Consider the following 7,105-nt stretch of genomic DNA (forward strand, 5'->3'; position numbering starts at 1 on the left):
ATTTCAGGTCTAGAGCCTTCTTCAGAAAATTTCGGTCTAGGCCTGAAATGTCAGCTTTCCTGCTCCTCTGATGCCTGCTGTGTTCATCCAGCTCCACACCTTGTTATCTCAGATTCTCCAGCATCTGCAGTTCCTATTATCTCCCCCCACTGCTGCATTTAGGCTGCCCACTTCACACTTTAGCTTTGAAGGATCAACTAGACTCGAAACGTTAGCTTGCTCTCTCCTCGTGCATTCTGCCTGACGCACTGTGATCTCCAGCATTTGTTGTTTTCTGATGAAGGGTCTAGGCCCAAAACGTCAGCTTTTGTGCTCCTAAGATGCTGCTTGGCCTGCTGTGTCCATCCAGCTCTATATTTTGCTATTTGGTGTTTTCTGTTCAGATTCCAACTTCTGCAGTAATTTGCTCCTACACCGTCTTTAGGTGGTCAGGTGGCTAGCAGCACAAATGGCTGGGAGACCGGTTAAAAGCAACAGTAGCACATGCTGGGAACTTTAGTCAAGCTGCTTTGAACTCTGTAATATTGAAAGAGCTGCAGATGCTATAGATCACAAGCAAAAGCAAAAGTTGCAGGAAACGCTCTCTCTCCCCCCATCCCTCACACACGCTCACTCTCTCTCTCTCTCCTCTCTTTCTCACACTCACATACACACACACACACACACACACACACACACACACACACACACACCCTCCCCCTCATACACAAACACACACACAAATCATATTTAGTTCAAAAGGCACACAATTAATAGACAGTCAGTCAATGCGGTGTTTCATAAATTAGAAATAAAACCAGTCTGACTCCAAACCAAAACACAAGCAGATTCTAAACAAAGCCTCACACCTAACATGCATTGTCTGACCTAAAATGTCATTTCTTTACGCTGATAAAAGCCTAGTTTTCTCAGGGCAGTGACTTGCAAGAATTTCAGGGATTTACATAAACATATTAATCAATTAAACCTTCTAACTGATGAAAGATTTAACAGCGCCTTACGTTTGTTTAGTACATTCTCATCAGTGGAATCCCACAAAAGAGGATCCCCCTCGTCCTCACGCACCACCCCACCAACCTCCGGATCCAATGCACCATCCTCCGACACTTCCGCCATCTGCAATCCGACCCCACCACCAAAGACATTTTTCCCTCCCTCCCCTTATCTGATTTCCGGAGAGACCACTCTCTCCCAGGACTCCCTTGTCTGCTCCACACTCCCCTCCAGCCCCACCGCACCTGACACTTTCCCCTGCAACCGCAGGAAGTGCTACACTTGCCCCTACACCCCCTCCCTCATCCCCATTCCGGCCCCAAGAAGACTTTCCACATCAAACAGATGTTCACCTGCACATCTGCCAATGTGGTATACTACATCCGCTGCTCCCATTGTGGCTTCCTCCACATTGGGGAAACCAAGCGGAGGCTTGGAGACTGCTTTGCAGAACACCTACGCTCGGTTCGCAATAAACAACTGCACCTCCCAGTTGCGAACTTTTTTAACTCCCCCTCCCATTCCGTAGACAACATGTCCATCCTGGGCCTCCGGCAGTGCCACAATGATGCTACCCGAAGGTTGCAGGAACAGCAACTCATATTCCGCTTGGGAACCCTGCAGCCCAATGGTTTCAATGTGGGCTTCACAAGCTTCAAAATCTTCCCCTCCCCACTGCATCCCAAAACCAGCCCAGCTCGTCCCTGCCTCCCTAACCTGCCCTTCCTCTCACCTATCCCCTCTTCCCACCTCAAACCCTACCCCCATCTCCTGCCTACTAACGTCATCCAGCCCCCTGACCTGTCCGTCCTCCCTGGGCTGACCTATCCCCTCCCTAACTTCCCACCTACACTCACCTTTACTGGCTCCATCCCCATCTCTTTGACTGGTCTGTCTCCTCTCCACCTATCTTCTCCTCTATCCATCTTCTATCTGCCTCCCCCTCTCTCCCTATTTATTTCAGAACCCCTTTCCCCCCCGCCCCACCCCATTTCTGAATAAGGGTCTAGGCCAGAAATGTCAGCTTTCCTGCTCCTCTGAAGCTGCTTGACCTGCTGTGTTCATCCAGCTCTACACCTTGTTATCTCAGATTCTCCAGCATCTGCAGTTCCTAATATCTCTCATCAGTGGTGTGACCCTTTTTACTTATACATTCTATGTCTGATGCCATCTCTCTCACTAACACATGAAGAAGGAGCAAGGCTCAAGAATCTTGTGTTTTCAAATAAACCTGTTGGATTATAATCTGTGTCATGTGATTTCTGATCCTTGTCCAACACTGGCACCTTCACATCATTGGGTAAGTGCCAGAGAAGTTTCTGGAAGGATGATTACATTTTGTAATAAAAGTTGGCAGAACAGAGGATTCTCAGGAGTGAGCCTTTGAGATCACATTTGAGAGGTCGGTTATGGGTAATTATATTAAAATAGGGGTTAAAATTGCCAGAATTAACTTGCATAGCATTAAATGATGTGTTTCCACACTGGCTTGCCTGGCCAATGTCAAAGCTGACTTCCTGTCCCTGTTGGAGTGTGGGATACTGCAACTTAGCAGTTTGTGGAGATGGTCAAGCTTACACACTGACGGCCCTTCAGTTTGGCCAGGAGTGTACCAATTGCCATTCTTACGGCCTGGGTATTCAGCTGTGAGAAAGCAACTTCAGCATATCTGAAGTTAGGGAAGTGATGGGCAGTTTCCTCCTTGTGGCAAACTCAATATACGGGAACACTCCCCTAAGGTTAATTAGTGCATGGTTGTTGACTTGCTCGCCAATCTGGGCTTGTTTTCGTTCAGACGTTTCATCACCATGCTAGGTGACAGCATCAGTGGAGCCTCTGATGAAGCGATGTTATTCTACTCTGCTTGGAATTTATACTGTCTGGTCCGTTATGGTGATTTGTGTCATTTCCAGTTTTGATCTGTATGGGTTGATATATGGGATCCAATTCCATTTGTTTGTTGATTGAAGTATGGGTAGAGAACCATGTACCTAGGAATTCCCATGTGTGTCTATGTTTGGCTTGGGCTACTATGGTGTGTACAGTTACCCGCGATGGAGAGAGAGAGGGAGTGGTGCTGTCAAAGGACCAGCTCCTGCTTCACTTTGGCAATGCATTTCTCCCAATATCTTGTGCACACCCCATCCCCTCTGAATCATATTCCCAGCAGCCTCAGGGAGGCTGTCCTGGCGGTGAAGGGAAAGAAGGATTGGTCAGCCAGAGAACATGGCCTCACTCTTGTCTCGATTTACCTCGCCTCTTGAAGCAGTTTAAACTGGTTGCAGATGCTCATAAGTCAGGTAGTATGGTTAACTATAATAGCCCAAGCCAAACATAGACACGCACAGGAATTCCTACAGGCATGCTTCTCCACCCATAAAGCAAGTATCTCCAGGAGGTGAAGAACCAGCAAGCCTCGCTCTTTGCCTTAGATGTCTCCAAGACAATCTTCTGGTCCAGGGTCCGCACCATGGAGTAGCATGAGACGTGCTCACATTTCTGCTTGCAGAAGGCACACAAGGAGAGTTCTGTGCTCAGCAACCTGAAGGAAGAAGATGTCTCGGTAACATGTACCATCCTGAGGATCAACAAATCCTTTTATGCCAGACTGTATGCCACAAAGCCTACAGGCAGTGCGGCCTCCCGGTTGTTCCTGTCCCCTATCATGGAGGTCTTAGACATCAGTGCACGGGAGGAACTGGACCAGCTGTTATCACTGAATGTGCTGACCAAGGCCCTCGAGTCCCTTGAAAAGAATAAAGCTCTTAGAAGTGATAGCTTACCGGCTGAGTTGTGTTTGGCTCTGTGGGACGTGATTGGCCAGGACCTGCTGGAGGTGTGTGGCAGTACGCTTCTGGCAGGTGCCATGAATGAATCCATGAAGAAATATACCATTACCCTCATCTACAAGCGGAAAGGGGAGAGCAATGAAATTAGAAATTGGTGGCCAATATCAATGCTGAATGCTGACTACAAAATTCTATCTAAAGTCATTGCCAACTGGACTAGGTCTGCTCTGGGATCAGTGATTCACCCTGACCAACCTGTGCTGTACCAGGCAGGGCAATCTCTGAGAGCCTTGCACTCCTCAGGGATATGATTGCCCACATGCAGGACAAGGGATGGACGCCTGCCTAATCAGCCTGGAACGGGAGAAGACCTTTGACAGGATATTGCTCAAGTATATGTGGGACATGCTCTCCAAAACGGGCTTTGGGGATGGAGTTTGCAATGGGATCTGACTGCTCTTCACCTGCATCATCAGCACATTAGCAATGGGTGGTAATAAGAAAGCTGGCCGATCAGATTCGGAGTCAGGCTGGGTTGCCTAATTTCTCCTGCCTTGTTGTGCATTGATTAGAGCCTTTTGCTGAGTCCATCAGGAAGGTTGTGAGCCTGAGAGGGGTGACTATTCCAGGCAGCAGGTCAAAGCCTCCCTGTAGATGGATGATGGTGCCGTTTTCTGCTCAGATACACTGTCTGTGCACAGGCCCATGAGCATCTGCGACCAGTTTATACTATCTTGACAGCCAATGGAAATCAAAACAAGAGTGAAGCCATCCTTCCCTTCTCTGTCAGGACAGCTTTCCTGAAGCTGCTGGGAATATGATTCAGAGTGTGCGCAAAATCTTGGGAGGAATGCATTACCAAAGTGAAGCAGAAACTGGTCCTTTGGCACACCGCTCCCTCTCCATTGTGGGTAAAAACCTGCTCATCAGGTGTGAGGCAATGTATCTGTTGTTGTATGTAGCACTGGTCTGGCCCATTCCCCAAAACTGCATTGTTTCAATCACCAAGCCATCTTCCATTTCATCTGGAAACCTGCACTAGACTGGGTCTGAAGGGACCCCATGTACAAAACTCCAGGGAGGAAAAACACACCCAACATTGCCCACATCCTGATGGTCACTTTTGTGTACGGCTGTGTGTAGACCCTCAGCACACAGACACCAAGTGTCACTACCTACTGAGATTCTACCTGTCCATGGTGTTGTGGAGGATGGGACTGGTCTTGTTGCTGCAAGATGCTCCAAGAAGTTGGGCTGTTCCGTATCACCTGTCCCTTGTTGAGAAATTTGCAAAGGAAAACAGCTTTGACCACCAGTCCATCAGGAAGTGGTCAGCACGCAGTGTCCTCGAGACCCCGGGGAAAAGGTGAGGGTGGATCCTGTCACATGGTTCCCTGAGCAGGCTGTAAAAATCATTTGGCAGAATGCCTCATCACCAGGACTTTTCAACAAGCACCGGGACATTGTTTGGCTGGTGGTGAGAAGTCCTTCATGTACCCCCAGTCGGTCTGCACCACCGCACGCTGCCTGTGAAGTGGCTGTGGTAGATACTGTCACATATCACCTTCTGGAATGTGCCTGTGCAGAGGAAGACTGGAGAACATTGCAGAGGCTTCTTATTGAGGTTTACCCCAAGCAGCTCCATGAAGGAGGACACTGTGCTGTACAGTCTGTTCCCCGGGACGAAGGCTGAGACAGACATCTACTGCACCTGGAGGACCATCAGCTGAATGAAAGAGGCTCTTTGGTCTGCCCAAAATGTGTTGGTCTTCCAGAACAGGGAGCTGATCCCAACCAAATGTTGCAGACTGGACACTCCAAAGCCCAGGATTCTGTGCTGTGGGATACATTAAAGCTTGGGGCAGCTGCCATCAAGGCATAGTGGAGAAAGACCACTGTCTGAGGCCCTTCTGTTGAAGTTAAATGAGAGTCCGTTTGGATATTGGACCCTACTAGTGCCTCAAATATACGTAAATATTAGTATTGCATGTGTAAGAGAGGTCTTTGGGTTTTTGAATTGAGTCGGAATCCAATGCTTTGTTTATTTACATGATTTGCAACTGCACTGATCGAACTGCTTAACTGCTTTTGTCACAATGTATACATTCAAAGAGATTATTTATGAATGAAGTATATTATTGAACTAAAAAGAGTTTTCAGAGAAGACAATGAACCACAAGGCAAGATCTACACCGAGAGCAAAGTTGGCCACTGACCTCGAAACGGAGTTGCATTTATTTCAAGACCATCGTCTGTGGGGAGAAAACATTTAATGTTCTGGGAGAGTTCTGAGTCTGGTGGCCCTTGTTCAAAGTTAGAGTAAGAGCTTTGTGGGAATTAAGTTAAAGTATGGTAAAGTGAGGTTAAATGAAATGAGTTAAAATTGAAGTTACATTAGATGAAGAAGTAGATGTTAGAGCAGATGTATGTTTTGTATTGAGCATTGGTACTTAAAGAGTTAAATAAAGAAGGGTTTGTTTAATTAACGATAGTAAGAACTGCTGATGCTGGAGTTAGAACAAGGGTCTGACGAAGGGTCCCGAACCGAAACTCAGGTCCTGTTCCTCTGATGCTGCCTGGCCTGCTGTGTTCCGCCAGCTCCACATTGTGTTATCTCCTGTTTGATTAAAGTCTGTGTTGCTTCCCTGTCCTTTGTCTGTCGCACAGGGGAAGAACACCTGGTAGAAGGTCGAGTACTCCTTTTGGATAACAAGCTACAAAAACAGAAATTACTGGAGCAACTCAGCAGGTCTGGCAGATCTGTGAAGAGAAAACAGGTTTAAGGGTCTTGTTGAGAATTCAGACCGTTTTTAGCCATTCAGCCAATGGAATGTTTTGCATTAGGTATATTGAATCTTTCACTAAACAATATCTAATGGATAGGGTAATTCTCATTTCCTTGAGGTTAAATACTTCAGGCATTTCGTGAGGGACTCTCATTTACTTTTGGTCTATGAATCAATGTTATTGCACAATACCATTGCCTTCTGCATCAATGTTAACTATTGTTCAGATTGTGGTATGATTGCACAAGAAGAATTTGCAGTTGCTGTGTTCGTTTTATTTGTTCTTGGGGTTTATGGAGTATGGTTGGCATTCATTGACAATGTAACTTGCCCTTGAGCTGTTGACAGTAGTTCCTCCTTGAAAAGCTGGAATATGTTCAGTTCAGTGCTGTGAATGAAGGACTTTCAGGATTTTGACTCAATGATAATGAAGGAACAGCACTGTATTTGCCAGCTCTGGACAGCGTAAGGAAACATCTCAGAGTGGTTACAGCTCAGGGGGAGTGTTGGTGCAGGCAGGGCACAGTTCAAGGGGGC

This window comes from Stegostoma tigrinum, chromosome 36, assembly GCF_030684315.1.
Source record: "Stegostoma tigrinum isolate sSteTig4 chromosome 36, sSteTig4.hap1, whole genome shotgun sequence".
In the NCBI taxonomy this organism is placed as follows: Eukaryota; Metazoa; Chordata; class Chondrichthyes; order Orectolobiformes; family Stegostomatidae; genus Stegostoma; species Stegostoma tigrinum.